The sequence below is a fragment of the Pipistrellus hanaki genome (assembly GCF_964339955.1).
Source record: "Pipistrellus hanaki genome assembly, chromosome: 3".
In the NCBI taxonomy this organism is placed as follows: Eukaryota; Metazoa; Chordata; class Mammalia; order Chiroptera; family Vespertilionidae; genus Pipistrellus; species Pipistrellus hanaki.
In genome coordinates, this window is record NC_140505.1 from 1746173 (window position 1) to 1764866 (window position 18694).

Below are 18694 nucleotides of genomic sequence, written 5' to 3' on the forward strand. Positions count from 1 at the left end.
AGGTGTCATTATTATTGCCTTATGCACATGCATGGTTCTCCAAGCAGTCAAGCCCTTAAAATCTCCAACATCAGAAAGTAGCAGGAGGACATACACGAGTCACAGAGTTAATGTCATGTACTGCCTCAGTTCTCTAGGTCAAGCGGGGTCAGAGAGTAAAGAATGGCTGGTCTTGATGAGGAAATCTACTTGGTCCATCTGATAACTGATTAAGTGGTAGCTGATACCTTCAAATCCAATTCTGTACTTACCTTCCTTAGCTAATGACTATGTATTTGTGTGTGACAGAAAAGGTTTACAAATTATAATTTCTCCCCTAATCAATCACAATTAAATGTATTTTATGGACAAATAATGAAAACTGATCATAAACAAAGAACAATTAATTCACACATTTCTACTTGAGGCCTAGGGGGAAAAGTTAAATTGGGATTAAATGTGATGGTGCACTTACAGATTTACATATTTGCTTACGATATTTCCACAATAGTCATGCTAATTATGGTTTATTTACATATTTTAAAATGTCATAAACATAGGTTCCAAAATCTCTAGTGACATGACAAAGTTCTACAACTAGAAAATGGAATAGCTGTCCTTTAATTTTACTGTTTGAGTCCTGGGCTCCAATTCCTTTAGGGTAACACAGCACTAATAGGTCTGACCTGCAATAGTACCTCAGGGCCTTCCCTAGGCCTTCCCTCATTAATAATTTCTCAGAAGGAAGACTGGGAAGGGTGGGTGGGAGAAGCTCAACCAAACACTTTTAAGTATATATATATATATATATATATATATATATATATATATATGTACATGCACATACATAAACAAGACACGGACAGTAGAATAGTGAAGGCCTGGGGTGGGGGAAGGGCGGCTCAGAAGAGGTCAATGGGGGAGGGGAAAGGGGGACTTATGTAATACTTTCAACAATGAAGACTAAAAAAATAACAAAAGTCACAATTCCATTGAAATTCAAAGGTGAAGAATCATTTGGATATCATTATACAAGCTGGAGGAAAATGTGGGGTGATATTCACTCACCCAAATGAGGTATTGGAGAATGCCTGGAAAGAATCTAGCCATGACTCTCAATATGGAGATTCTTTTTAAAATATTGCAAAACAAGAGATAGACTTAGAGCAGACCTTTGTAATCATACCCAGAAGGCAATGTGACCATAATTCAATGGTCACATAGAGACGGGGCCAGAAACTTGGGAGGATGTATATTACCAGAAGGAAATGAAAGTAAACCTATTCTATGGTGGACTCCAGTGTGGAGATATTTGAAACTATCTCTGGGAATGGGATTAAATTTATTTTAAAACCATTGCTACAGTAACAATCTTTAGAAGAACTAACAAAACATACATAATAGTTCTAAACTATTCATTAGTTCCTGCAAATATACTGACCATCTTTTGCCTAAACCAGGGAGAGGGACACGTGTCCTAGTGACGTCAGGATGACACGTGTATCCTGGCGTAGACACAGCTGATATTCACATCCAATTGTCCTGGAGGTCAGTTCCTCCTAGTGTTACCAACAACAATCAAGACTTAACTACAACAAGGCTGTACACGCAGTCCACAAAGGGAGCACCAAGAGTGTCTACCTTAGGTAACTGGGGAGGCTGACCCACCGGGTCATATAGGATACCAAACACATAAAGCCACCCTACCAACTCTGGGAAGCAGAGGAAATGAGGAGACAAGGAAACAGATCTCAAACAAAAGAAGTGGAGAACAAAAGACTGGTTACAGAGTTCAAAACCAAGGTTATAAGGTTTTTCAAGAATTTCCTCGAAAAGGCTGATAAATTTAACGAGACCCTTGAGGATATGAAAAAGGACCAACATAGAAATACAGTTATCTTATGCATAAGCACAAATGGAACAAAGCTAAAGCAATATTCATGAACAATTATGTTAATTTTTAAATGATTAAATATGTTAATTTTTTATTTTTTAAAAATATGTTAATTTTTAAATGATTAAAATAAATATAAGCACCTATCTCAAGACATTTGAGAAACAAAATGAAAAAATGTCACATGATGAAACACATGAAAGGAAATTAATTCAGAGAAGCAAAAAATAAAGCATGTACAAGTATAAAAAGGACAAAAACATAAGATATAGAAAAAAGTGCCAACAGCACTTTCTGAGGGAAGGAGATGCCCTATAGCAGTGATTGCCAACCTGTGGTCCTTGGACTACTGGTGGCAACCACTGCCCTATAGCATGTGGCAGACTATCACTGCCAGGCTCTCTTGATTATAGAACACTGGGCCTTGGGCCAGTGCTATCGGGGGTCTGAAGTTTAGCTATTTCATTTCATTAATTTAAATCTTGCACTCCCATGCAGTTGGCAAGTACTATGTTGGGCAGCAAGATCTAGGATCTTGGGGTAAGCATTAAAAATTGCAAATTGATTCAACACAAAAGTGAAAAAGAGGCACACACAGTCCACTATCAGAACTGAATGAATATTGACCCAATAAAATTTCAAGGTCACGAGAAGCTGCTTTTATATTTCATATAATTTTAAAGGAATGTGACCAGCTTGCATTGTAGTGTTTAGAGAACTCACCAGATGGAATACTGGAGGAGACGGTGGAGCCAAATGGATGCTGAGGCCAGTTCCACAAAGCAGCCAATCCTCTTCTTCCAGTGTCCCAAAGTCTTCAGTTCCCTCGTCTAGTGGCAAATGATGGTTTGCTATCTGACTCCCTTTTTATCTTGGGAAGGCAGTAAATCCTGTCAGTGCTAGCTTCGTAGGACACACCCTAATCCAGGAAATAACAATGAACGTATACTGATTACAGTTCACTGTGATTGGATTGGTCACACCCTGTTCACTGTGATTGGATTTTTCAGACTAATATCTAGTTACAACTCTCATTTAATGACATCAAAAAGGACTGTGTGAAAGTATGTTAGCTCCATCCACTCCTTTATTCACTGGTAGGTCTTTCTGAGTGCATTCTATGTAAAGGAAACATTCTCTGTCTTGGAACTCAAGCAGGCCATTGGACACGATGGTATGCTACCCACCTGGGGCTGGAGTTTTCCATGGGATCTGCAGATATAAAGATAAAAGGAAAGATGGAAAAATCTGAGATACCAATAAAGAGCTGACCTGAAATATATTACTGGGATAAAAAGAAGTCATAATGTGACATATTTTGCAGAGTTTCAGTAGTAGCAAACAAAAAACAACAGTACACCAGAAATTTAATATAATATTTCATAAAAAAGGGGCAAAGTCATGAGAAGAGTCCTCTAGGTAAGAACAATGACTAAAGGTCTTCCCACAGAGCTGATGTGCTGTTCTCCAATGTGAGCTCTCTCGTGTCTTATTAGATTAGCATGCTGACTAAAGGCATTCCCACACTGACCACATTCACATGGTTCTCTCTAGTGTGTACTTTGTTGTAATGTGTAAGCTCAGACTTTTGACTGAAAGCCTTCCCACACATGGGCCATACATGTGTTTCTCCTCTGGGTGGATTCTAAGGGGCTGGCTAAGGCCAGAGCTTTTGACTAATGACACTCATAACGTTTCTTCGAAGGATGGATTCCCTCCTTTTTTCCTAAGGTAAGATCTTTGATTGAAAGCTTTGTCACATACGGAAAATTCATACAGTTTCTTTCCTGTGTGGATGGCCTCATGCTGTCTAAGGAAAAGCTATGACTGAAGGCTTTCCCACACTCATAAGGCTGGTCTCCATTGTGCATTGGATTGTGGTTTCTAAGCTCAGACCTTTGCCAAAGGCCTTCCCCACATGGATGACATTCACATGGTTTCTCTCTAGGCTGAGTCACGTTCTGCCATCTGAGGTTGAAAACATGACTGAAGGGTTTCCCACGGTCACATATTTCTCCTGTGTTGTGAATGTCATTGTGTGTATTAAGGCATTCCTCTAGTCTAGGTGATTTTCCATTGCCCCTCAGTTGGAAACCTGAGAGCTCTGCAGGTCGACCACTTCGTGGGTTGCACACACTGTGGGTGGACTTCTTGCCAGAGCTCTGTCTGCTCAATGTATTCTTTTTTTATTTTTATTTTTTATTTTTTTAAATTTATTTTTTAAAATATATATTATTGATTTTTCACAGAGAGGAAGGAAGAGGGATAGAAAGCTAGAAACATTGATGAGAGAGAAACATCGATCAGCTGCCTCTTGCACACCCCCCATCAGGGATGTGCCCGCAACCAAGGCACATGCCCCTGACCTGATCCTTCAGTCCACAGACTGACCCAAACCCGGGATCCTTCAGTCCACAGACTGACGCTCTATCCACTGAGCCAAACCGGTTTCGGCATGTATTCTTTTTTAAAAAATATATATATTTTATTGATTTTTTTTTTTTATAGAAAGGAAGGGAGAGGTATAGAGAGAAACATTGATGAAAGAAAAACATTGGAGACATAACACCCAAGCCGCCTATGCATAGCTGCCATCGCTGCCTCTGGGAGTTGCAGTTTCAGAAGGAGGACTCATGAACGGTACCAAGACCATTCCAGAAGGGCTTTCTGAGCATGCTCTCAGGCTCCCTGAAAACCCCTCAGCTCGACAAAAGAGGAAGGAAAAACGCAAGAGAAAACAATTGGAGCGGCAGTGTCAACTGGAATCAAACTCGGATGGAAATGATAGAAAACGTATTCGAAGAGATGCTGTTCACAGCACGCTTAGCCTTATCATTGACTGTAGTTTGGACAGCTTGATGGTATTAAAGGACACTAAGAAACTTCCTAAGCAGATTCAACGATGTTATGCAGAAAATCAACGAGCACTGCATTCTGAGCAGTTTTACTCAACAAGCCATGGAGGCCAGCTGAAAAAGAAATTGGATGAAAATGACCAAGGATGGGTCAGCTGGAAGGATATCCACATTAAACCAGAACACTATATTGAATTCACAAAGAAAGAAGATCTGATTTGTCTTTCATCAGATTCACCTAATGTACTGAAGGAATTAGATGAAACAAAGGCTTATGTGATTGGAGGATTAGTATATCACAACCATCAAAAGCAGGATGCAGTTGGTGAAACTGTAGGTGATGGTTGAACCACAAGATGGAAGGGACCCAGACCTCTGGATCACCAGTAGAGGAAAGTCATCTGATGACTTGAAAAACACACTTTGAACTCTTACGTGAGGTATAAACTTCTATTGTATTTGAAAGATGACACTTGTTACCAATGTATATCCCATCCTAATGAGCAGAACCCTCTTCCTCATTTTTCTTATTTTTTAAAAAGAGAATAACAACAGTAGCTACCTCAAATAATATTATGACAATTAAAAGTTAATATATTTAGCCCAGCGGGGATGGCTCAGTGGTTGAACATCAACCTATGAACCAGGAGGTTTTGGTTCGATTCCTGGTCAGGGCATAGGGCATATACCCGGGTTGTAGGCTTGATTTCCAGTGTGGGAGGTGCAGGAGGCAGCCAATCAGTGATTCTCTCTAATCATTGATATTTCTATCTCTCCCTCTCTATTCCTCTCTAAAAATAAAAGTATATATATATTAAAAAAAGGGAAACATCGATTAGCTGCCTCCAGCACACCTCCCACTGGGGATGTGGCCTTAACCAAGGTACATGCCCTTGACCGGAATCAAACCCGGGACCCTTGTGCCCGCAGGCTGACGCTCTATCCACTGAGCCAAACCGGTTTCGGCTCAATGTATTCTGAGACACTCTCTCTCCCATTCGTGGCATCTCTTTCAACAAGGCAAAGCATTGAAGAAAACAGCAGGTGTAACCACAAAGGTTCCTTTTCCTTAAAGAACGTACATCCGAGAGTCATGTGTAAATGACTGAAAACGCTAAACGACCCAGAAGAGCAAATCACGTCCAGTCCTGTGTACCTCCACGAGATTATGCTAATTGGGTAGGCGCCGCCCACTCCCCTGAAACCAGCATAAAAGTCCAGCAGGACTCGGGCTTCTGCCAGTCTGTCTCAGACCGTCTCCGTGGAAGGAGGCAGCAGCGGATCCGGAGAAGCTGGGCCAGCAATCGCTGTCCTCAGGATTTTTTCACGGACTGAGGAGCTAACCTTGCAGGTGGGTGACCTTCCTTTAACCTTTTCTTTTCCTAAAAGTAGATGTTATTGGCTTTAGAGGAAGAGGGAGGGAGAGGGCTAGATCCAGAAACACGGATGATGGAGAAATATCTATTGGCCGCCTCCAAGCACACCTCCTTCTGGGGATGGAGCCCTCAACTCGAGTTTGTGCCAGGAAAGGGACTGGAACAGGTGACCTCTTGGTTCCTGTCTGGATGCTCCAAGACTGAGTGACACCTGCTTGACTGGTTTCATTTCAGTTGAGTCCTTTAATTCGGATTTTCCATCATAGTGATGAGAAACTAAAGAAAACTTGTGAGTGATTTGATTTTAGGCAGTGGGTCAGAATTCTTTCCTAGCACAGTTCATCCTGTAATGACATGGACAAATTGAATTTCTCCATGCTCATTATTACGCTAGGAATAAGTTAAAGAAAAAAGCACTTAAGCATTGTAATTTGTGAGAGTTTGTGGGTAAGCAGTAATGGAAAGTTGGTCCATTGAACTATGGGGACTTCAATATTTGATTTATTCAGACTTAGTTCAAATATATTCATTCACATTTACTAGAAACTAGATAATTATGGGCAATGAACATAGATTAAAAAAATATTAGATAAGGTAAAGAAACACAAAAGCCGACCACAATCTTATTTGTGACGCTTCCAGACTAGCAAGCAGAACATATTTCCATCTGGGTGAATTTTATTTGAAATTTGTCTCCTCTTCGGTCCATTGGGAACTTTGATTTCCCAGAGGGGAGCATATTTTCCTTTGATTTTTGAGAAAGTCTCCCACAATCCCAAATGCTTTGATGATGGTGAAAGCCCCTAGAAATGCTGTCTTTTCCAGCCCATACTAGGACACAGAGGATAGATTTAATCCCAGTCTCCACTTTTAAATCCCTCCTTTATGCATGCACATCCCATTTAGCAGGTGAGTCTCAGCTGTGTCGCCTTAGAATCCTGCCCTGGGGAAGGAATTCATGAGAGGACAGACAAAGGACTCAGAAGGAGAGGTCACAGGGTGGACAGAGATGTTTTCCCTGAGGGCATGAGGTCTCTTGAGCAGATTTGAAGTAGACTGACTGTGCCAGAGCAGGTTGCCCTGTATGCGATTTTGAAACTTTTCTCTTTCCTTTTTCCTCAGGAGATTTGCAAGTCCTTAGCTGAGACAGGAAGACTTGAAGGTCGTGGGTGGTGTAGCACAAGGAAGGCTGTGACCCAGAACCCACGCCCATCAGACCCCTATGGCCAAGAAAGGGAAGCAGCCACAGAGGGCCCCAATGACACACAGGGCTCCCCCACCAGAGGAGGACAATCCCAGGGTGAGTATAAGCCTGGCTCTGTGCGGGACCTGGGGAAGTGGTGGCCTTGATCACAGAGTCAGGGATTGGACAAGACAAATTCTGTGTCCCTAAGTGGGGTGTCATTTCCCATGCAATGGTCCCCTAACCTAGGACATCCTCACCTGTCTGACTGGTCCCTTTGAGTTTGAAGGAACAACCTCACTTCTTTATAGTGTCCTGTGCAGCCTGCTTTTTTGTCCACAACTTTCCACTTGGTTCTATATATTAATGTTCATCCCTTTCATCCTTTCTCCTATGTTCCTTCCAAACTAACCTGGGCTTTGGGATCCACCCTAATACCTTAGGAATAGCTACCTGGTGAGCCCTCCCTGGGGTGACCCATATTCCAGCTCCTGCTGTTCCCCTTTGAAATGTGCCTGTGTTTTGAACTGACTCTCTGAGCTTCTTCTCTCCTCCAGGTGAAATGCTGGAAATGTGGGGCCTTTGGGCACAAGGCAAGCAGCCTCAGGTGTCCCATGAAGCGTCAAAGTGGGGCCTTAGCCCCCCATGCCCTGGGCATGGTCCATCCGAGGGACCCGTGGAACAGAGGGCCCTTCAACAAGGCTGCTAGATTAACCCAGCAGAGAGTTCGGTGAGTTTCATGAGTGAGGGAGGCCAAACTTTGGGGGGAAATCTAGGGAACCGGCACCCCTTACCTCTCCAATATCTGCATTGCCACCTCCAACCAAAGACAGGGACCTGGAGAGTTTGAGAAAGCTGCCTGTGGCTTCCAAGTGAGCATCAGAGTTTCATTCCCTTCCTGAGAGTCACTGAGAGTTAATGGTTGTGGGGGTGGGTGAGACATGGTAGATCTCTACCAAGGGCAGGCGGAGAGACAATGGAGGGAAAGTAACTTCTTTTGTGAAAAATCCTTGAGTGCCTACAGAAAGGGGAGAATGTGAGATGAGGCAAGGAGAAGTCTAATAAATGCATAGATCCTACGCTCTGGTTCATAGTAATACAGGGAAAGGGACTAGACCATGGGAAGGCTTGTTTCATTGGGGACAGGAGTGGAGGGACTCATATACTACATTGTGTCCTCCAGGAATGAAGAACACAGACAGGATCTTCGTCAGAAATTACAACAGAGAGCCCGAGGAGGGCCCAAGCACAACTGGAAGGACAAGACAGAACCCTGTGACTACATGCGGGTGAGTGTCCTCAGGTTCTTGGCCTTTTATTGCATCAGGGTCACAAAGTCCCCCTGGGACTCCGAGAAAAACCTCACTTTCTAGAAATAGTCCCGTGTAGCCCATTTTGTGTCCAAATTTTTGCACGTGGGTCTATGTATTCATGTTGAGAACATGCCTTTCACCATGTTCCTTCCCAACTAATATGGGCTTTGGCATGCACCACAACATCTTAATAACAGGCACCAGGTGAGCCCCCTGAGTATGACAGTCTCTGTATCCAATATTCCGCCTCCATACTGTGTCCTCCTGTTTCCTTTGAAATGTGTCCCTGCTGTGGGCTGATTTACTTACCTCCTTCTTTCCCTGCAGGTGAGATGCTGGAACTGCAGGGAATTTGGGCACAAGGCAAGCAGTCCCAGGTGTCCACTGAAGCAGAGGAATAGGGCCCTAGCCCCCCAGGCTATGGGCTCCAATAAGATGAAGAAGAACCTGAAACCACGGAATCTCCGGGTCCAGCAGAAACCAGGAAGCATTAACAGGCCTCCTAGAGAGACTGAGCAGAGAGCATGGTGAGCATTGTGGGAAGGTGGAGAAAACATTGGGGCAGAATCTATGAAGCCTGTGTTCTTACCTCTATACTGTATGCCTTGCCATCTCCACTTAAATTCAGAGATACAGAGAGAAAAATCTCCATGTTTTCACCAGTCACACTCCCACGTTCATACAATTCCTGGACAATCAATGAGGGTGAATGGTGGTAGGGTTGGTGCTGGGAACACCTTTAGTCTATAAAGATATCAGGCAGAGGGGAAATGGAATGAAAGAAAGTCCTTCATGAAAAACATGAAGGGGATCTGATTTGAGGCAAAGGCCAGTCTGGTAAACAATGGGACTTCGCTCCCTGGATCACGAGAAGTGGGAATGTGTGTGGGGCAGGGGAAGCATCGCCTTCCTTTCAGAGAAGAAGTGGAGTGTCTCAGGTGTTATGTTCTATGTTGCAGGCATGAAGAACAGAGACAAGCTTCTTGCAGGAGACTTCCCCGGAGGCCCACAAGCAAATCCCAGCAAAATGGGAAGGAAGAGACAGAACCCCGTGCCTATGTGAGGGTGAGTGTCTGCAGGTGATGGGATTTTCATTGCATCAGGGTCACCCTACTTCCCTTTTTGTCTTCTCTCTGAGGGAATGGTGAAAGTTCAATTCGAACTCCCATGCTCTCTCTACTGTAATTTCCTAATTCATTTTTCTTGGTGTCTTTTATTTGTCCTATTTTGCATGTGTTCCAACAATACAGGATGGGGGCAAAAGTGGGGTTACAGTATTCTTTTGGAAAATGGTAAAGTAATAAATCATAATACAGCAATAAGCTCTGTCTTTAATGGACCAAAAACTGTAAACCTACTTTTGACCCACCCTCTAAGCTGATGGAGGGCATGGGTGTGGTCTCATTTGATGTTTCCACCAGCCACCATGCCTTGTGGGAAACCAGGCATCATGAAATCAGAATTCCTTCCCTCTAATTGGTTACCCAAACTCATTAGTCCCCACACTGCCTTTCGAACACCAAGAAGTGTCTATTCCCTGGAAGAATAGACAGGAGACAGCTGTGAGAACTTCCTGTTTTCCTATCTGATGTTAGACAGGGTATCAAGGGGACATTGTATTCTATCCAACAGAGCTCAGGGGCCTCACCTTCTTTACTTTCGTTATTGGCTTATCCTTTGCAGTCCATATCATGTCACAAGATCTTGTTTTCCTTGTAGTTGGTTTAATTTTATTTTCTACTTGATAGTGAGAAAATTCAAATGTGTAACATCTGTGTTGTGTCTCTTATAGGATCCACACACGAAAAGACCTGAGCACAACACTAAGAGGAAATATGATCTCACCACTTGCTCACCAAAAAGAAAATGTGTCATGACATCCACAGCATCTCCCATCAAAGGTGTTGAGAGAAGCACCTGCTTACCTGCTGGATCAAAGAATGGACAGGAAGGGCCTGCCACAGACTCCCCTCACACAGAAGGCACACACATTGTCCAGGATCCCACCCATGGTGTCCATGAGAAGGATGACAGACCCCAATCTGCGTTCAGCACCCAGGGCCTGGACCAAACCCAAATCCACCAGCCACAGGCCAAGTTCCCTGATGGGAACTCACACAGCATCCAACACGCTGCTGCACACAGTGTGGGCCAGGACTCTCCTCTCATCATCAAGGTGCTTGGCAAGAGATCTGCCCAGACCTCCATCCAGACCTGCCAGAAGCCCACAAAGAAACCCAGACTCAGCCCCTGCCTGAAGAGCACACAGAGTCCTGATCCCCAGCTTCTGCTCCAGGGCACTCTCCTCCAGACTCTCCAGCCCTGCCACATGCCCCAGTTCCCACCAATTCCTGGGTTTCCAGGCCAGCCCTTAGACAAAGGACCATGGAGCACCATGCCCATGACACCTCCTTCCCACCCTCCTGCTGAGAAGCTCACTGCTCCTGCTCAGATCCCTCCCACCACTGAGAAGACAGAGGAAGCCTGTCCCTGTGTCCCTTTGAGTGTCCTCCTTGAGGCCCTAAAGCTTTCCTCTTCCTCTGAAGAAGGTGGTGGCCAGTGAGACACTCCATGTCAGGAAGACATGTTCCTCAGCCTCAGGCCACCTGGAGATGCCCGTGAAACTCTAGAGGGCAGATCACTTGGAGCAAATGTTTCTGGGGAATCAGAGCTTCCCTTCTGTACTACGTGGACAGATGGTGGGAACGCTGATCAGGCCTGGGGCACACAGACCCAGTTATTGCACTTTTAATTTACATAGGTGTAGTCAAATTTTATATGAAACTATAGTTTGTGCTAATCAAATGGGAAAAGGAAGTAGGTTTTTAGAAATTTTCACCTATTGTTTGTAAAATTAAGCTAAGTTACAATAATTGTTCTTAAAGTCGAATGGGAATAGGAAGCTATGTAATGAATTTGTATCAGGTGTGCACCTGTGTGCTTTGGGGAACTCGGGGCAGGGCCACCTGTGTAGTCTGTAGATTTGAAGCAGTGCCTGTTATCCTGAGATGAGACTGTTTCACGTTTCTGAGTTATCTTAATGGAAATTAGGAAGGGGACCCTTCCCATGACTTTGCATCTTTGGTTTATGGAATGTCATATTAAAGTTTTGTTTTAAGTATAATTTGTGTTTGGCATCAATAAAATTTTGCAAAATATGTCACATTGTGATTGGGTTTCATTTCTGTCCATTTTGAATCATTTTAAAAACACTGATTGTTCCCAAAAGCTCATGTCGGTGAGAGTAGATGGGAATATGATGTACCTTGAGGTGGATGAGTTTGGGCAACACCTGTAGGTTCCTGTATCATGCCTTCTTCTCAGTCAAGATCGTCTCCTCCCTAAGGGGCACTAACAGCCTTTAGGGCCTCACCCTCCAAAGTTGTCCCTCTCTTGTGGTCCTTCAGCAGCCTCAGTTCCCCTCCCTGGACTCCTGAGTACCTGATCTCCCCATTCCCTCCCCAGAAGCAGTCTCTGATTTGTGTGATTTGGGAACATGTTGTCCTCCACCATGTTCTGAGATTGAGAGATCTCCACTGGTTCTAGAAAAGGGATCTCAAAGGCTTATTTGAGTGATGAATTTACACGTAGATCTGCTGTGTCTCCACATTTGTTAATTTAAGAAAGAAACCTAAGATCAGCCAGTGAAGAGGGATGCCCTATGAACACAATGAAATTCACACCAGAGGTAAATTATGTGAACATGGGAAAGCCTTTAGTGATGCCTCAGCCTTAGAGGACATAAGATGACTCACATGGGAGAGAAGCCATTTGAGTATCTTCTATGTGGGAAAGGCATTTTGCAAAGATCTGACCTTGGAAACTACAATTGAATGCACATTGGAGAGAAACCTTATGAATGTCATGACTGTGGGAATGCCTTCAGCCAACATGCTAATCTCATAAGATAGCAGAGAACTCACACTGGAGGACAGCATATGTAAGTCAGTTATGTGGGAAAACTTTCAGTCATTGTTCTTCCCTCAGAAAACATGAGGGAATCCAATACAGGAGAGGAAATCATGAAAGCCTCCAGTAGATAGTTTGACCTGACTGTCATGACATGGCATTACTTATTTAATAATTATGAAAGGAATGTCAATCATAGCTTTAGCATTTGAACATACTGAAAACTCATACATGAAAGAAACACTCAGTAAGCAATGTGGGAGATCCATTGTGTTGGTGGTACCTCAGCCTAAGTCTCTGCAACATGAGGACAGAAGACAGAATGCTGCCCACACGGACCAATAAAGCTCTTGATTTTTGTTCTAAAAGCTCTCATTGAGCTACATGGTGGCGGTGGAGGGGTGGATGGGAAGTCTAGAACTCTCTATATCTTAGTTAAATCAGTATTTTTGCACCCACCACTAACCACAGATTGAACCTTAGCTGTTTCTCCCCATCTCAAGGAGCAGCTCAGCAGTAAGATAATTTTCCTAACCCTATTAGCCACTATGTGAGCTGCTTTTTAAATAAGTAAGAAAATTCACGTGTCCCAAGCAAAATGAAAGGGTTTTCCACTTTGTTCCTAGAGAAGAAAATGTCCTTCAACAAACACCCTTTATCGAACCTAACCATCAACATGCTGACTTGTGCTCTTCCCAACAAGGAGTAATTCTGTGATTGAAGTGGACATACACTTTTCCCTAACATCTCTCCCCAGGTGATTTCCCTGTAGAGGAAGCGTGGGGAAATGTTAACCCAACTGAGAAAGAGGAGGAATTAAGTATACGGTCTGCCTACAAGAATAGGTTCCTCCTATCTGTAGTTGAATTCAGCTGCAAGATGTCAGAAAATAAGAGATCAATGTGTGTGATTTCATGTCCTTGTTTTCTTTAGAAGGTCAACTTAGGTGCATAGGAGCCACTATTTATAACAACTTGTGCACCATACACTCTGAGACTGTGCACCCCTGGATTTTTAATGTCCTGTCAGGTGTCCATGTTAAGGCTATGTCCTCAGTAATAAATCTCAAAGCAGGCACCTTCCCCCTGAAAACATCAACACATTTCCATCTCCACCAAAGGAGGCCAGATCCACTCCCTCCTTCTTTCACACAGCTCCCCTCCCCGCGATGGCCCAGGAGCACAGAAGAAGCTGCTGCCAACATCTGAGATATGGGAACCCAGAGGACCCTGAGGCTCCCAGGAGAACCTGATGTCAGAGCCCCTGGTCTGTCAGTGTGATGTCCTGCTGGACACATGATGTGCAATGCAGGTCAGACTTCAGGGTCCAGGGGAGGACTAGGTGTGGCTCAGAGACTGTTTTGTAGGGAGCCCACCCAACTTCACATTGTACACCAAGAAAATGAACTGCTATATACGATACTTTAGAATAATGATCACTGACAATGTACAGTACAACAACAAAAAAGTCCACTTGAGGAAAGCATTGTAAAGTTCTTTTTATAAGATACATATATTTTATTGATTTTTTTACAGAGAGGAAGAGAGAGGGACAGAGAAACATCAATCAGCTGCCTCCTGTACACTACCTACTGGGGATGTGCCTGCAACCAAGGTACATGCCCTTGACCATAAGGGAACATGGGACCATTCAGCCTGCAGGCCAATGCTCTATCCACTGAGCCAAACTGGTTAGGGTGAAAGCTTTTTTTTTTCTTAATGTAAAACACCCCTAACTTAAATGCTTGACAATAAATAAGTGGTAGCTAACACAATCAGAGTGGGGAAAATTTTTCATAAGAAAACACTTTTGATAATTTTCAAAATTCCAATAGATTTCATCTGTAGCCATGAGAGACAAATTTGATAACTAATAATTATGAGAATTAGACCAACGAGGTATATGCAGTTTCTCATAATTCCCACAGTAAAACGGACATATTTTTCAGACAAGACACCATTAAGTCTGACTTGGGAGAGTGATTCTGAAAGTGGGCCGTCCCAACTTGTGTGGCAGAAAGTGGATTGAAGTGCGTTGAAGTCAGTGGCAGGACAAGCAGGGACAAGCAGCCTCTGGGAGACCTTTTGGACAGGTTGAAAAACGGGTGAGGGTCCCAAGGGATGCAGCCAGGGTTTAAGGGCTTGACCAGGGTCATCTTGGTGGCACATTCACTAATAGTAAAGAAAAGACAAATGAGAAGGTCACTGGGAGTTCAAATATATTCAAATTCTAAAATGGAAAACTACCCAGAATGCCCACAGTTTGATATCAGACACGTACCACCTATACCTGTGCCAGCTGGTGCTGAATTGAATGACCAGATTTAAACACAATATCCCATGGAATTGTGGGAAACCTTTCAAGCCCTGCATGATTCAGGGTTCCGGTTCATGGTTCGGGTTCTGGAGAGGCCCCACACAAATTAAAAAAAAAAAAAAGACTTTAGAAAAGATTTAATTTGGGTAATGGGGGCCAGACAGTAGTCCAACTCTAGTGGGAGGACTACTATGTACTCGGTCTGGATTTTCCACCTTTTTTTTTTTTTTATTAAGATTAAAATTATAGGATATACCCATATTACCTAGGCAGGAAACTGCAATACAAGCCAACCAGTGAATTTAGGACTAACCGGTGGGGGCTGCTTCAACTACGAATATCTAGTATTTAGCTCTGATCCTTGCGGTGTTTCCCAAAGTGGTACAGATAAGTTTGGTGGGGGTATGTGTTGCACCGGAGTTTGGTGGGGATATGCACTGCACTGTGCTTAGCTGCGCCTAATTCTACATTCTCATGAGTATGAGGGGGTAATCAGCATTACGAAAATTAAAGAAGGGTACGCATATGTCAAAAGTTTGGGAAACACTGCCTGAGAGCAATTAAGGTTGACCAGCCCTTCGAATTCCCTGTCCCACAGCTCTCTATTGTTAAAACAATGATTGGCTTCTGCAGGAATGAAGTAGAAAATGCTCAAATGGGATGATTTGTATTTCTGTTCCTCATTGTCTCTTAGTAAAAACACAGGCACATGCCTCCAACAATCTACAGTCAGAGGAAGAGAAACTGATAAATTATCAAGTATCACCCAATAGGAGATGAGGCCAAATGAATAAGTCCCAGTTCATGTACATCGACCTGTAGGAAAAGACTGATTTGCAGTGACATAGAGTTTCCTGTGTCCACACGGGACAACTCAGGGCCAGTGACCTGAGTCACAAGGCAGAGTACAAAAAGAACTATTGCACAAGGACAACATGTGGGCTCCTTTCCTGTGCATTTCCTAGAGCATCACATCAGAGAGACAGAGGAGGATGGTGGTAGACAGTCTTCAGTGAGGCTAGGAAGATGAAAGACTTTTCAGGGAATCAGAGCTTCAGTTGGAAATGTGAAGAGCTTTGGAGGTGGAAATGTTGTTGGTTGCAAACACCATGGGTGGACTTCATGCCAAAGAACTCTACATTCGGATTATGAGACCATTTGTCTCGTATGCATCTCACCACATTAAACTAGGCAAAGTGCAAAAGGAAGCAGCAGGCACACGCACAAAGGTTTGTTTTTCTTATAGAAGATAGATCTTTCTAATAGTGAGCACGTGAGTCCATATAAAGTGAAAAGTCCTGAAAACCCTAAAGAACCCACAACAGAGCTAACCTTCAAGACCTGTTTCTTTCTGAGGGATTATGCTAATTTAATGGTCAGCTCCCACATGTCATGTGACCTGAGCCAGCCTATAAATCTACCAGGACTGCAGGATCTCTCAGTGACCCTTCCTCAGACACCTTCGGAGCTGCATGGTATCCAGTGAGGCTTCTCCAGCACAGATTACTCTGAGAATCTGTTGACAACAAGGGGAGTAGAGACCGATTTCAGATGGGCTTTCTTTCTTGATTTAAAAACAATAAGTATTTAATGATTTTTGAGAGAGAAAAAAGGAGAGAGGTAGAGATAGAAACATTGATGAAAGAGAAACATGCAGGCCTGGGATCAAGTGTGAAATTCTGGCAAGTACCTAAACCAGGAACCAAACTGGTGAGCTCATGTGAATGGGTCCACAGTTAAACACTGAGCAAGCCCAAGTGGGCGGGTTTTCTTTTAATTGGCTCCTTAGATAGTCCCTCAGAGAAATGGTACACTAGGAGAACTTGGAAGAGATGTGGCTTTTAGTCAGGGGGGAAAGGATTCTTCTGTTTTCATAGAAAACCTGAGCAGTGAGAGACAAACAAACCACATGTTCTCAATGCTCACTGTTAACCCAGGAGTAAATATCTAAGGAAATGGACTCCAGCATTGTGATTTGTGTGAACATCTGTGTGAGCACATATGGAACTTGGTAGATAGAGCTGTGGACACTTAAAGCTAAATAATTTATTTACTCAGTCTTAATCCCTAACATATTCGTATCACATTTATTAGAAACCAGTTAAAGATAAGACACTGAGGATAGGATTATTTAAAAAAGAGAAAGAAAAGAAAAACAGTCAAGACCTTCATTTGTGACGTTTCCAAACTGGTAGAGGAGGAAATACTTTTTTTCTGGTGATTTTGCAGTAGAAAGTTGCCTCTTCTGTCCAATGGGAATTTCAAATTTCTCAGGGAGGAGCATACTTCACTTTGCTTTTCTAGTATGTGTGCCACCTTGGTGAATGCATTTCTGATGGTGTAAGTCTCAGGAAATCCTGTCTTTCTGTCCTACTAGGTCAAAAGGGTGACGTGATCAGTTTCCTCTTTTAAATCACTCATGCGTACCTGCACATCCAATTCACCAGCTGAACCTCAGCAAGGGCCCTACAGATGCTGGATGGCCCAGGAAGGGAAGCAGCCACAGAGGGCTGCAGTGGCACACAAGGCTCCCCCACCAGAGGAGGAGAATCCCAGGGTGAGTAGGGGCTTGGCCCTTAAGGGAACCTGGGAAGTGTGGCATGCATCACAGAGTCTGCGTTTGGACATGGCTTATTCTATGTCCATGAATGGTGGATCCATTCCAAGAACAGGCAGCAAGACGATCGAGTGAAAGGAAAGTCCTTTGTGAAAAGTGGGGCGTTCTTTCCCACCCAATGGTCCCCTGCTCTGGGACACCCTCGCCAGGCAGACTGGTCCTTTGGGACTCAGAGAAATAACCTCACTTCCAGTTAGTATCCTATTCAGCCTGTTTAGTGTGCAAAAATCTTTCCATTTCTGTCTATGTAGTCATGCATAAACCTCTAGTTTTCTTTCTCCTGCAATGCACACCAACTAACATGGGCTTTGGAATGCTCTATAATATCCTCAAAAATTGGCACCTCATGCGTCTTATGGTATGTTCCCCTCTAGTACCTCCATAAATGTATCTGTCCTCTTGTTTCCCTTTGAAATGTGCCTGTATTTTGTGTTGACTGACAGACCTATTCTCTCTTAGTTTAAATGCAAGGACTGTTGGAGCTTTGGGCACAAGGAAAGCAGCCTCAGGTGTCCCATGAAGCTTTGGGATGGGGCTGACCCCCCCAGCCCCGAGGACCCAATAAGATGAAGGAGAACCAGAAACCATGGGCTCCCCAGGACCCACAGAACCCATGTTGTTCTTACATGACTGCTAGGCAGACTGAACAGAGAGCAAGGTGAGCATCATATGAGGTGTAGACAAATTTTGGGTGAATTCTATGGACCCTGTGTCTCTTACCATTGCACTGGCTGGGTTCCCATTCCAGGCAAAGATAGGGACATAGAGAGATTGATAAAGCCGCTCTGGTCTCCCAGGAGTAACACTCAGAGTATCATTCTGTTCCTGGAGAACTGCTGAGGGTGACTAGTGGTAGGGGTGGGCATTTTCTATTTCTGCCAATGACAGGCAGAGATACAATGGAGTGAAAGGAAAGTCTTCATGAAAAATCCTGGAGGGATCCCAGTAATAATGAGTATCTGAGATGAGGCAAGGGCATGTCCAGTGCATGCATGGGGCCCTACTCCCTGGATTACCTGAATCCATGGACTCCCTGGGACCTGTCTCTCTCAGGATCCTTTAACAAAACTGCTGGGGAGATGGAGCAGAGAGCTCAGTTAGTGTGGTGGGACGGTGGAACCAAACTTTGGAGAAATCGAAGGAGCCTGTGTGTCTCTTATCTCTACACAGTCTGCATTGACATCTCCAGAGCAAAGACGGACACGGAGAAACTGAGAAAGCTGTTGGTGTCCTCCAGGGGGTCACACTCAGA